Genomic DNA, 15,084 nt, shown 5'->3' with positions numbered 1-15,084 from the left:
TTTTAAATCTGAAAGAGTACAAACTATTAGTGCATACGAAACATAATTTCACTATTTTACGAGATCTATGTTTGACAACAAATGGTTGAGCAGATCTTCAGAGAGTGTCTCCAGCTGATGCAGAAATAAAAACGTATCTCCTTATACTTGGACTTTTAAATCAAATGGCTACCATACAAAGTAGGTATTTTAAGCCAAGTATGAATGGGGATGAGTGTAGAATAAGTGGCGTAATCTTGTAGTCTTGTTAGTGACTAAGTCCGACATATACCTTAGACACAGCTGTTAATTAATAGCCCATACAGCTTCGGATGTTATATCTGGTTTTGTGTATACACTTTAATTTTATTTCTTGACTAATATCGATATTGATTTGTATTTGTGCGAAAATGTTATTTTATTTGTCAAGGGAATGAGCGGCCCTCTAGTCTATGTTTGTTACCGTACCTTATTTAATGAAGCACAAGATAAAACAGAATAAATTAAAGGAAGGTAAAAAAACCTTTTAGCGAATTTCCCTGTAGGGAAGTAGCTATTACCGTAGGTGGCACGGTAAGACCTAGGCCCGGGACCGATTTAGTTTTTTTATTTTGATGTCCCCAGAGGCCAAAAACACCATTCGTTCAAATATATATATATATATATTTATATGTGTGTGTATATATATTTATATATATACGTTCGTGAACGCGATAACTTGAGTAATTTTCGTCCGATTATGATGAAATCTGGTTTTAAGGTGTAAGGCAGGATAAACTTGAGTGAGTTCGCGAACCAGCATGATCGGACCATGGCAACGGGGTTTTACGAGGGGGGTTTTTGGGGTAAAAAATGGTTTTCTCATTTTTGACCCTCAAAACATAAAATTTCCCATTTTCTTTCTAGACTTTTTTAAGGGGCTTAATAAACAAATAATTTAGTACATCAAAGTGCTTTTGTACAATTAACGGAGAAAATTCAAAAAAATATAAATTTTAAATTCCAATGTTATTCTCATGGAGAATATTGTAAAAAGTTGTAGTTTCATTGTTTATGGATATATTTTGATATGGCATTTTTTTATATTTTATAATAAGCTATTACTACTTTACTAAAAATACATTTTATTAGTTTCCTTGTAGCAGCAAACGTAGTTACTCATTAAACCTAATATTATTTAAATATATTTAATTGAAGATCAATTCAGACAAACGGAAATTTGCTTAGTTGGCAGGTTTGCTGCGGCGGGGGTATTTATAAATAAGGAAGAAGGCGGTTTATGAACACATGAACAATAAACAATTATGAATAATTAATTGGGTCTATTTACAAAAACTTGTATAATATAAATGGCGTCTTCTCTGCACAGTGGGCAGCGCAGCCCGTTGGGGTTTTCCGCTGCCGCTGTCCTCAAGTGTTCAGTGCAGTCCCCACAAATGCACTGGTGACCGCACGGAGCCATAACGTGCGTAGCTTTCGCAACCCGGCAAGCCACGCATTCACTTTCTTGAATTCCAGCTCTTGGCACAATTGCCGGTTCATCTACAGACATTTACGGGTTAGTTCGTGATTCTCAGCAATTTAATGAGCAAAACACATTGTGTAGGTCAAATCAAACAAACCCATTCATTGTAATGTTAAATAAAAAAAAATAACACCTTAGTCCTTGAATTAATATTATTGACTTCGAAAATCACTTGACAAAATAGCTCAGCCCGTGTAGAACTATCAAAGTTTTACTTATAGTTTGTACTTAGTTAACGTTACTGAGTAAATTGAGTTGACATAAAGCAACGGTAGGAAACAGTAAGTTGCCCGTTTAGTTTCGATTGGCTGAGAAGTCTACATATTCAACTGAGATCACATCACCGATCTAGGCTATCGTCTAGGCTATGTGCATAAAAACAATCTTTCGGTGGTTCAATTTGTTATTACGATGCATTTTATTCTACGGCGGGATAAATCTTTGACATGGGTATGGACCGTCAAGTTCTGTCTATTCACAACTTGTATTTAGAAACATGCTGTTACTGAAATGGAAATCGATACAATGTTTGATTTAATTCTAATACAGTATATACATGCGTATCATAGTAGGAATGATCGTGATAGGTTAAAAAATGTTTTTTTTACAGACACCAAACAAAGTTGTCATCCAACTTTCACAGATTACAGAAAACCTTACTTTGGCGCACACCAGTATTCCAATCAAACAACACAAAACAGGGTGACTTTATTAAGCACTTAATCCGTGTACGCTTGAAAATAAGTTAGCAACACTTAAATACATTACGACTATGTTACAGTGTTTCCCATTTCGTTTGATGTTTGGATTTAACCTCACCTAAAAACGTGTTGTAGGCTACAGTGTTTTAAAGACCACTTATTTATATGGTTTTTAGTAACTGTAAAAATATAATGTGCAACACGAGTACAAATTGCCCCCACTAGTTACACAAATAACTTTTGTAATATGAAACATACACAAATTTGAAGGAACATAACAAAAAATAGGAAAAGTCTAAGATTAAGCTAAGAATAACGATAGAAAAGTATATCGTTAGTTCCTTTTGCAATATCTGAACCGTGTTTTCTGATTGAATATATTATATTAGTATAATAAATTGTATAATATGTAATGTAAATTGGTTATATTGGCCATGTGATATTCAATTTTAATATGTCTTATTCCATAGGAGCTAGCTCATACCATTGAAGACATCTAGGGCCGCTATTCCATGTCATCATGCTCTGATGACATGTCGCGATCTACGTAGATTGTCCTTGCAGCAATGCGATGACTGGCCGCGACCAAAAACTGGCCAATTGTAATCTTGCCACCGACGAACTTGTTCTGAATGGTTGCAATGTTCTGATCTTGTATCAGCCATTTGTTGCGCTGTTTACGTGATGAAGGCAGCCCTTGTTGTAAATTTATGAAATTGTAAATTTCCTTGGTGGAAATGGATATCAAACCATCTGCAATGTTTAAAAAATATTTTAAAAATCAAGCCATCAATTTAGAACTTCTATTTTAGAATTCAGCCTGTGATATATTATATTGAATCTATTCATGAAAAAATTGTCATAAAAAATAATGGGAAATGTGAGCTACCATTTTACAAAATTTCTGCCCTATCCGACAAGTAGTTAATGTGACCATCCCCTTACGAAGGTTGGATACTCTGCTAGTCAATAGTAATTTTAAAATAATAATACGACTTACTCCAAAAGTTCCACGTGTTTCCTTGAAGTCGTATGGTTTTATTTATTCTCATGTTCAGAGATTCCTGACTGTTGTTCGTTCTTTTCATTTGTCCATAAACTGAGAATGACTTGGGTGTCACGTTTTGAACTCATTCTCTTTTGAAGTACCTAGAACAGAATCTTTCGTCAGTTGTATTACTTATTTGGTGTTACTACATTATTGTTGAGTCCAAATGAAATACTAATGGTTATACATAAAATTTTATTAACAATTATTTGTGCGACAACTGGAATAATAAATTATAAATTTTTCCAAACTAATACAGTGAAACCTATTTATTCAAACTATCTCAAATATCTTGCCTTTGTGTTTTTCAACAAGTTCTCAATCAGACAAATATTGATTAAATTTAGTTAAACACTTTAAAAATCCAAGTGGACAAGTGGAAGCCATCTTGAAAATCTTGTTCATGAACACTTTGTTCAGAGTTAGAAGTGAAGACAAATAGCCAATCAGAAAGCTCGTCTCACGGCAATCGGCAAATCAGAAGACTTGTACCACAGCTGCAACTCTTACACTATTACCATCTATTACACTACACTACACGTACAAATTAACATTTTTCATCTCATTATAAACTAGTGACACCAAACACATTTTTTCTCATTTCTTTGTTCTTTAGTATTAAGTAGCAGAAAATAGGATCTCAAAAGTCATGACAAAAGCAGGTAACTTAGTTAAGCATTTTTTAAGATAGGTTAGGGGAAAATTTTAAACAAAATTAGGCTAGGCCTAGGCTAGTTGAAACCAAAGAAACACAAACCTCCCTTCCAACACCTCAGGACCATTACCCACCAAAGACCCCTCATTCCCCTCACCCCCCTTTTTACCTTTCATATAAGCTAGTACATAGAGAAAAGGAAAAAAAAAGGTACGGACAGAAAGTGAAAAATCTTTGGAACAAAATCCAGAAACCCTTGACGACTCTGAATCAGAGCTAGCCTTCTGCGCTGTATGTAATGTGTCGATAGGAAAAAATGACAAGGCAGTGGAATGCGACTGCCCAAAGTGGTATCATATCAGATGTGTAAATATAACTGACAAACAGTACAGAGCTATGCTATCAAATACCTTTATTTTGACTTGGGCATGCAAAGAGTGCCTTAAGCTAAACACCAAACAAACAACAAACCCTGTAAAGACCAATGTAAATAAGGACTTGCAACTAAACGGAGTTATAGAAATTCTTATGACGGATATAAACGATCTTAAGGAACAGCTGGACGGAAAAATGCAGAAAACTTAAAGCTCTCAGAAATAATTGCAAAAAAAATGCAAGTCATATATAAACTCGAAGAAACTATACAAGACCTAGTTAAAAACACAAACATCAAACATGTCCCACTTAAACCACTAGGCCTATCACCCCAAAAATCTACAATAGACAAGAACAAACACTGTGTGAAAACACAGAACAAAATGAACGGCAAACCTGAAGAGAAAACCATAAACCCAAGGAAACACATCGGTACTGGTAACCACCCGCACGAAGAAAATGCACATACGCCTACAGAAAATGAAATACCATCCATAGACCTAACTGCAACAAACCCACACAAATCAGATAACCCAGCTTTATTGCATCAAACTCAGCCACTTGATCCAAGCCGACACTACTACAAGCATAGGCCTGAAGCCTTATTTGTAAGTGATTCACTGCTCCGTGGAGCTACAAATATTATGAAAACCCACCACAAAGCTAACATAACTCCGAAAATAATGCCTGGAGCCACAACTAGTGAATGTAGCCGCTACCTACACTACCTCAAATACCCTCCCCCCAAAATAATACTGAACATAGGATCAAACAACACCATCTTTTCTAAAACACCAAATCAAATCATGAGACCAATATGGAAAATGATAGAGGCAAATATGAGCCAATTCACCACCACAGAGTGGTATATCAATAATATCCCATACAGAAAAGATGTCAGGGATAAGTTTATTGACGATGTGAATGAAGCTATTAAATTCATGTGCTCAGAATTAAAAGTAAATTATGTAGACATCAACAGCCTACTCACAGATGACTGTATGGGACTTGATCAGATACACCCAAATAGAAAAGGAGCGCACAAACTAGCTAGCAGTATCCTGAACCTAACCAACATAAAACACCACCAAATCGGACAATTCAAAACAACGGAGGATCGGCTACCTACGGAGGACCAAACTTCGAAGGCACCGACTGAACAACTGAACGACTTGACGACAATGGAGCAGGAGACTCCAGATCCAAAAAAACCCGAAAATGAAAACCAGCCTAAAACTAAGCCCGGACATGACAACTACCCGATTGAAGCCAACACAGAAGAAAACCAAAAACCCCTCCAAACTGACCCAAACTTCAAAAACCCAAATCAAATCCCAAAATCCTAGAAAAAAAAACCGGACTGACACTCTACTACGTAAACATACAAAGAGGCCTCCAAAAAATGATCGAAAAACTAATAATCGAAACTAATAACCTGAAACCTGATCTTATAATTATAACTGAACATGGCCATACTTCTGACCAAATAAAGCAAATAAACATCGAAGGCTATACACTGACGTCAGAGTTCTCCCGCACTAAGCATAAGTGGGGAGGAGTAGCAATCTTCTCAAAAAATGATATAAAACAAAATATTCTATCTGTAAATACCATCAAAAATAGCCAAGAATGTATAGCTGAATTTGCAGCAGCAGAACTAAAAGACAAACATACAAAAACTTCTGATAATAGGCCTATACCGCTCCCCAAGCGAAAACATAGATAAGTTTATACAACTATTAGATACCTTACTTCAACTGCATACAAGTAAAAACAAAGATATAGTTATTCTCGGCGATTTTAACCTCAAGTTGCAGAATAAAGACGATACTCAGGTTAAGAACCTAATCAACATACTAGGATCTCACAATATAAATTTTATCGACACACCTCATACTAGAATTACAGCGACATCAAAAAACTCAATAGACGGATGCGCCTCAAATCTCAATACTTCCCAAATAAATGCAAAAACCAGCCAAAACAACCTTTCAGACCACGAACCTATTGTATGTAACATAAAAAACTTTAAAACTCTCTTGACAAAACCATTAAAAAAAATCATTAGGCCTATCTCACCTCAAAATTTAGAAGAAATAAAAAGGAGGTGTTTGGCCGAAGCCCAGCGGTCCCTCCACCACCCCTGGTTTAAGTCAGAGACTTATTCACCAGGCCGCTTTCCTGAAATATCTTCGGATTCCTCTTCCTGCTGTCAGCTTTAATCCATGTCCTTCCAGGCACATTCTGTGCCTAACCAACACCTCTCCCCTCACCTAGTACCCTCTGTACTAGGGTCATCGGATTTTTTTTTTCTTTCTTTCCAATCTTCTTAATTTTATCTTTCTTTCCTAACATTTTTCTTTTCAAATTCCAGCCTGTCTTCCTGCATTTTCAAATTCATGCTTTTTCTTCCCTATCCTTCGGCACATTCTGGCAAACTCCAGCGCAGATTCTTTGGTTCTCAAGAAGTTGATCTTCTCCCAATCCCATGTCTTTTGTTGGAGGAATTCCCTCATGTCGCTTCTTTCTTCTTCATAGAATGGGCACTCCATCAGTACGTGCTGCGATGTCTCCAGCTCTCCGCAATGAGTGCAATGGTCATCATCGACGAGGTTGAAACTTTTCAGCTTTGCCTTGAAGTTGCCGTGTCCGCTGACGAACTGTGTAGTGTAGTGATCGGTTTCCCAATGGACTTTCTTTCTGAACCTCACATCCGGAACGAACGCAAAGGTTTCCCTTCCTTTTGTGCTAGACTCCCACCGTCTCTGCCAGTCAACGAGTGTTTCTTCTCTTCGGATCCTCATGCTATCCTTGACGTTGATACCTTCTTCTTTGTCCCTTCTTCTCTTAATCCTTTCTTCAACCATCAAGTCAAGCGGGATTACCCCGGCAATCACTCGGACAGCTTCGTGGGATATCGTGCTGTAGCCCTTGATCACACCCAACAACAGTTTTCTCTGCAGACTCATCAACTTTGACTTCTCACCTCGTCCCCTCATTCGTTGGCCCCACATCTCACAGCCGTACAGCATCATTGGTTCAAGCGCACCGATGTACAATCTTCTCAAGTTCTCGCATCTCATGCCATTGTTTGCCTTGGCCAGTCCTTTTAACTTTCCGAATGCCCTCATAGTCTTGTCATAGTCATAGTCTTGAAATAAAAAGGAGACTTAGTAAAGAAACCTGGAGAGAAGTGTATGAGAGTCAGTCTGTGGAACAAAAATACAATAATTTTATCAACATTATAAGAAGAGAGATGGATGAAATTATGCCAAGAACTCAAAAAATATTTAAGCCTAAAAATAAATCATACTTCTGGGACGAAAACCTACAAAAACTGAAAGCTGTCTTAACAACATCACAAAACAAATACAATACCACCGGACGAGAAGAAGACAAGCAGACCCTCACCATCCTAAAACGTACATACGACCTGGAAATCAAAAAGAAAAAATCACAACACACCCTAAGCAAAATTTCTAACTCAACAAATCAAAGCAAGGAGATATGGACAACCATAAATAAGGAAAGAAAGCCTAAAGAGCACACACGTAAAAATCTAACCATCGAAATCAATAATCAGCTCATCGACAATCCCAAAATTATAAGTAATGCCTTAAATTCATACTTTGTAGATCAAGGAACACCCGATGATAAAAACCCAAGCACCACTCCTACATCACTCCAACAAGAACCCAAAAGCTATACCCATAACCTAACAACTTTCAAACCGATAAACGAACAAGACCTGGCAAAAATCTTTAAAAAACTACCTCCGAAAAATTTTTCTGGATACGACGAAATACCAAATAAAATTATTAAATACTGTCAACAAGAGCTACTGTCACCCCTCGTCAACATCATAAATGCATCAATTCATCAAGCAATAGTACCGACAAAAATGAAAATAGCAACAGTATACCCAAAACATAAAAAAATGAAACTACAAAAATATCAAATTACAGACCGATATCCATCCTTCCCACCCTATCAAAATACCTCGAAAAAGTAATCTACGAACAAATCATGGAACACCTAATTAATATTGATTTTCTTTCGCCTAATCAACACGGCTTCCGCAAAAATAAGTCCATAAACACAGCCTTAAATCAACTCTGTGAAACCATCACCTCTTACTGGGAGAAAAAACAAAATGTATCTGGAATTTTTCTTGATATCCAAAAAGCTTTTGATAGCCTAAATCAAACCATCCTCATCAACAAGCTTAATGAAATGAATATAAAGGGGAATGCCCTAAATTGGGTAATAAGCTACTTTACAAACCGTTTCCAGCAGGTAGAAATAAACTACTACAACAATAACACAGAATTAAAAGCCAAATCAACACTACAACGTACAACTCGAGGTATTCCCCAAGGGTCGGTACTGGGACCTCTGTTCTTCATAATTTACATAAATAACCTACCAGACCTTCTACCAATGGACAAGACCAGCATTATATTCGCCGACGACACAACCATCCTCTTTCCCACAAAAATTGGCCAGGAATCATCAGACATAAAAGAAACAATTGAGCAAGCAATAGAAATTTGTAAAACCCTGGACCTCAAAATTAATAAATCCAAAACTTTAAATGTTAACTTCGCCACCACAAGTAAACAACCTGAACTATCAACCGAAGAAGCATTGATAACAACAGCAACTCATACAACTTTCCTGGGCATAACCATTGATCAACACCTGACCTGGAATAACCACCTGGAAAAACTTGGGAAAAATTATCATCCTCACTTTTTGCCATACGAAGAATACGCTCTATAACTGATAAAAATACTTCAAAAATAGCCTACTACGCACTCTTCGAATCTCACTTACGCTTCGGAATAGTAGCCTGGGGGACAGCGGCGGATTGTTACATCTACATAATCCAAATTCTTCAAAAAATGGCATTAAGAATCATTGAGAACCTACAACCACAAGAGCATTGTAAACCATACTTCGTTAAAAACAAAATCCTTACCGTTCCAAACCTATACATCCTTGAAGTTGTAAACCTCCTAAAACTAAACCCCCCAAAGCTTAGGGAAAACTGCCACAAATATAGCTTGAGAAACACAAAAACAAACTTCGATATCCAACAACACAGATTGTCAAAAACCAGCAAAATACCCCAAATCATGGGGTCAAAAATCTTTAATGCTCTCCCAGAACATATAAAACAAATCAAATCTCCAAAACCTTTTTTTAAATCACTCAAAGAATATTTAGTCCAGAAACCATTCTACAAATTAGAAGAGTTCTTTGAAGAGGACACTGCTCACCACAAAGATAGGCTTTAAAATAAACCCACTTTACACCATACACACACACACATTAACACTACAATAACACAACAAAAAAAGAAGATGACGATTCCCTAGTCTCTACGACTACGGAGAAGAGGACCAAGGTAAAAGGTAAAAGGTAAAAGTGTGATTGAAAAGTCCCGGAATGGTGTAATATAGTTTATACTTATTATATATATATATATATATATATGTATAAATGAATCTTGGCAAACCAATTATAGCCATATATGTCTGCTCTTTTAAGCTATTATTACTTTTCTATGCCCACGAGGAGTCAGACGAAATTCTTTAAACAGCATCATAGGTATAGTTTGGTATAAAATGAAAGGTCTCCATGACTAAAATACATTGCCAACTCAAACGGATAATAGAGTAAAAAATCGGAGATTAAAGAAATATTTCAAATGCTGACATTTTTCACTCTGTTATGCATTTGAGTTTGTGTTTGAGGGAATGTATTTTTATAAAATAAAACCTTTAATTTGATACCAAACTTTCACGCTTTTGATACCTATCACGCTATTTGAGAATTTCGTGTTATTTCACGTGGGCCGTCCCCCTTAATAGGCAAAAGGTAAAAATGACTTGAAATAGTAGATAGTAGAGCTAGAGCTCAGCTGATCGATCTAAATTACAAGCCATGTAGAAATGGGAATCATAATAATTGTTCTCTATGCAATCTAAATAAAGATGAAACTGTATTTCACTTTGTTGATGAGTGTCCAATCTTAAAATGGGTTCGGTTTAGATGGTTAGGAAAATATTTTCTTGATCACGAAGAGTTTATAAATTATTTAAACAGGAGGGGTTGGAGTTATTTCGGGAAATTTTTTAGGGAAGCATGGTTCTATAGGTGGGATTTGGTTCAAGGATTTAATTTTTGAGATGCAATAATTTAGATTAAGCCAACTTTATTATTTTTAGCTATCAATAAGCATCCATACCAGAGCAAATAAGGTTTTTTATTTTCTGTTTTATAACTGTTCTCGTTCAAGTTATTTTTATTTTTATTGTAAATTAACTAAATATAACTTATTTTTCTTACAAAACCATTATTTCTTATAAAATATATATAGATGATCGTTTTACTATATGCCAACCAACAGACGGTCCAAAAGACTATTGTTGTAAGTGCTAGGCCGTTTAATTTTGTAATTGTATAGTTAGGCTTTTTACTAGTTATGAATGATTGATTGTAAACCTGTATTATTTTGTTAAATAAAGCACTTTTTTCATTTCATTTCATTCATTCATTCATTTTTACAGTACTGTCATTTTTAAAAGCTGAGCCATAATTCATAAGACCGTTGTTTATTCGGCCAAAATTTACAAAAAATGTATAAGCTACGTTATTTAAATAATTTTATATTTACAAGAACTAAATGTTGAAAATGCCTTTTCTATTTATTTGTAATAGTCATACAGATGATATGAATGTTGTTTTTACTATTAGCTGTCTGTTTTGTTGTCCAATATTGTTCCTTGTCATGAAAACATTAATGAGAAATACATTTGATTATTTTATAGTTTAAATTCGTTTCTCGTCGTAGTTTTGCTTAGATTATCCCTAAACACCTCCACTTGGGAGAATAATTCAAGAGGTTATGGTCGCCAGCATCGTGTTATGTACATAACAGTGTTAGGAAATCTAGTTTACTACGTACACGGTAAGAATAATTTATTCTGACGTAACTTTCTGTCTCAAGAGTATTATTTCTTTGGTATATCTTTCGATCGAGTTCGTCCTGCTCTACAAATGGAATACGTGAAAGGTATAAAACCATTGAAAGGAGCAGAAGATTGGCCGACGTGGAAAGATCGAGTGTTGGACGTTCTAGAGTTGTTCGACGTGGTTGATATCGTCGAGGGAAAGAGAGAAAAGCCTACCCTCTCTGAGCCTCTATTTATTCCTCCGACTAAAGCCGAAAAGGAAGAACTTCAGAAATTCAACAAATCCACGATTCAGGCAAAAATAGTCATTTCTCAGTGCGTTAGTGATGATCTACATCAACGTATTTCCGGAAGATTATCAGCTAAGGAAGCGTGGGACATTTTGATCGAGCACTTCGATAACAAGGCAGATAATCATTTGTTTCGTCAGTGTTTGGATTTCTTCAGTATGGAATGGGATGATACCGAGGATGCCCCGACCGTGCTTTCAAGATTGAAGAATCAAAACCGCGAATTTGCAGCTGGCCTCAAAACGCGTAACATCCGAATAGTCGAAGACTTTCTTGAGCTCCTGTTTGTGTCAAAAGTGTTACACATTTTGCCAAAGCGTTTTGAATCGTTCAAGTCTAGCTACTTACTTATGAAGGCAAACGAGAGCAAGAAACTTGAAGATGTTTCATCTACATTGATCCTTCATGAGCGTAATGTTACTCCTACTTCAAAAGCTGGTGACATTCTTAGTGCCACAAACAGCGGTGGTCAGAAGAATAGGAAACCAAAAGGTGACACTTCGTGCAAATATTGTTCGGGGAAAGGTCATTGGATTCGCCAGTGTCCTAAATGGAAAGCTGACGGCAAGCCTGCGTATCCAGCTCGAGCTAACGGCATTAGCACTAGTTCAAAAACGAGTGACACTGATAAGAAGAGAACGAAGGGCTCGCAAGTTAACGTGACCGACAATCGAAGTGCGCTGATTTCCATCAGCAGTGACATGAATATCGTGACCACGAACGACCATGGATCGACAATGGCGCTACGCGGCACATTACGTCAAATCTGAGTTGGAGTACAAACCTTTTCCTGCAAACTCGAACGCAACAGTAAAGGCGGCGGGAAAGGAAGTTATAAAAGCTCTTGGCAGTGGAGTCGTTGAAGTAGCGAACTATGAAAATGAAAAACTGGAAACGTTCACACTCAATGATGTCTGGTATGTTCCTGACGTTTCTCGGAACTTGATTGAAACCCTAATAGCAGGTTTGAATCGACTAATACCGAGTGTCGGTTCACTATTAACGAAACAACTGTATTCAAAGGTACTCGAAACTGTGGTGGAACTTTGTATCGTGCCTCATTTCACACAGTTCAACCATCTGAGGTTTGCGCTAATGCAGCAGAAGACAATCGAATTCTGCAGTTATATCATGAGCGCTGGATTCACATGGATAAACGTTACGTCCGATCGAAGCTCGAATCCGAAATGGGTATTAAAGTGCCAGCCAACTACGAGATCTGCAAACCGTGTCAGTTCGGAAAGGCACACCGTCTACCATTTGCCACTGTCCCTTTTTTACCTTTGCTATAATTTCTAAATTATTGCTTATATTTGTGTATTTAAGTGTTCCGCATATTGATTTGGTACACTGTTTTGCTCCTGTTCCTGTCCCATTATTTACTAAATTAGCAAAACAGAGTACAAAATCATGATATGCGTATAACACTTAAATATAGAGGGGCATAAATACACAAATATAAGCAATAATTTAGAAATTATAGCAAAGGTAAAAAAGGGAAAGCGGCTGGACAGATTAGAAGAAATGAATATATACACGGGTTTTAAGCAAAATCAAAACATATTAAATGAAAAAATCCATTCTGACTCGAATCCCGTGTATGACACTATTATTAGGCTGATGTAGCCGCAAACCTGAGCCCGTCCAGCCGTGCCCACGGTGTTATAATCGTAGTTTTTATCGTTATTTAAATGTTTCGTACGTGTTGTGTACGTGTAATGAATGCAAAATGTGTTTGGCCCATTTTTTTTATATATCGACGTTTTGCTACAAAATCTAAGCAACATAGAAACAGATTCAACCTAGTGACAGTGGAATTGAGGATGACCTTATGGTTGAAACGCGTACTCCACAGCAATTTATGGTTTGATGACGTAAATTATTTAATTATTTGATAACTCAATCCGTCGAGCTACAATCTCAACATTATAGTACTATATTGGTCTTGATATAGGAAAGGTGGAGAAACGATTATCAAATATTAAAACTCCATCAACAATTACAAGAAATCCTTGTCCTATATCTGATAGAAGCCATAGGAAGGCTAACGAGTGGAGATGTTGGCTTTTATTCTATTCTCTTCCATGCCTTAAAGGTATATTACCAAAGAAGTATTTTGACCACTTAGGATTGCTTGTTGTTGCAATATACATTCTTTTGCAAAAAGAGATGGCAAAAGATTAGGTTTATCAGGCTAACATGTTGTTACTTGAATTTGTTGAAGAATTCCAAGACTTGTACGGGTCATATTACATGACTGTAAACATTCATCTTCTAAGTCATATTGGCAAAACAGTTAGTTTATACGGTCCTCTCTGGGTCTATTTGGCTTTTGTTGTCGAATCTTTCAATGGAGTAAAGGCTTTATATTAAAAGCTTTATATTAAAATTAATTCATGGAACAAGAGGTGTATCTACACAAATAGTCCACAAGTTCTTGCAACCTTGGAAGTCAATAGCAAGGTGTCTTGAATGTTAAAAGAATGTGGTGTCCTGTTTTCTTGTGTTCATTGATAAAACTGGGGAATTTCCAAAATAATATCTCTACCAGAGCAAGATAAAGAAATTTTCATGACAAATGGAATAGAACTAGTTGATGCTTGCTGTTTCAGAATTATTTATATTGGAGTAAAATACCATTGCTCACCATATTCCAAGCCAATGAGAATCAACGATTCTGTCGTCAAATTTTTGTTTGGAGACTATGGAATCCTGGAAAGAAACTTTATAACAAAAACAAATCATATAATGGTTCTTGCAAAAAAAGGAAATGTTTCAAATTAAAAACTTTTGTTCATCCCAGCGCCAGACAAAAAAGTGCCCACCTAAAGATCTGCAGTGATAATAATGGCTCACAAATGTTGATACCGGTTGATCAAATACAATAAAAGTGTTTGTACCTGCAAACGGACAAAAATACTACATACATATTCACTTTTCCAAACCTATTTGAAAATGATTATGAAAATGATTTGAAATAGATGGTGAGTTCAGAGCTGTAGCATTATACTATAAATAAATAATCATAATAACAATACAGGGTGGCTGAAAAATAACTTACACCCCCCCCCTTAACTTTTCAACCATTTGAGATATTTGAAATCTGTTTTCGGCAACCTTCTTATATATATGAGGGGCTACAATTATTATGGTCAATTTTGAAAATTTTGCCCTCAGGCGTAGTGGGGTAAGGGGTAGCTAAAAATTTTCAAATGACAAGTATAGTCGAGTTTGGTAACATTTTACAGGTGTTGACGAAACATACAAATCGACATAAATAAAACCAAAATCGTACGCATCTTGTGATATGAATAGATTTTTTTCTATAGACTTCTACTCATCTCTTTCACTAGGGAAAAATATTTACAAAAATGTTACATTGAGACATTGATTCAGTTTAAAAATTATTCCCTATGTGATTGATGTATGTGGACACTTACAAAGAGACAGCCAAGTCAGAATCTGAAGAATCTTCATTCTCTTCTGATTGGTCACTGAAGAATTCTTCTTCCTCTGAGTTTTCGTCATTAC

Source organism: Macrosteles quadrilineatus, unplaced genomic scaffold (assembly GCF_028750875.1).
Source record: "Macrosteles quadrilineatus isolate MER2022 unplaced genomic scaffold, UCM_ALF_1.0 Scaffold_7__1_contigs__length_78375512, whole genome shotgun sequence".
NCBI lineage: Eukaryota > Metazoa > Arthropoda > Insecta > Hemiptera > Cicadellidae > Macrosteles > Macrosteles quadrilineatus.
This window is presented reverse-complemented; position numbering follows the sequence as displayed.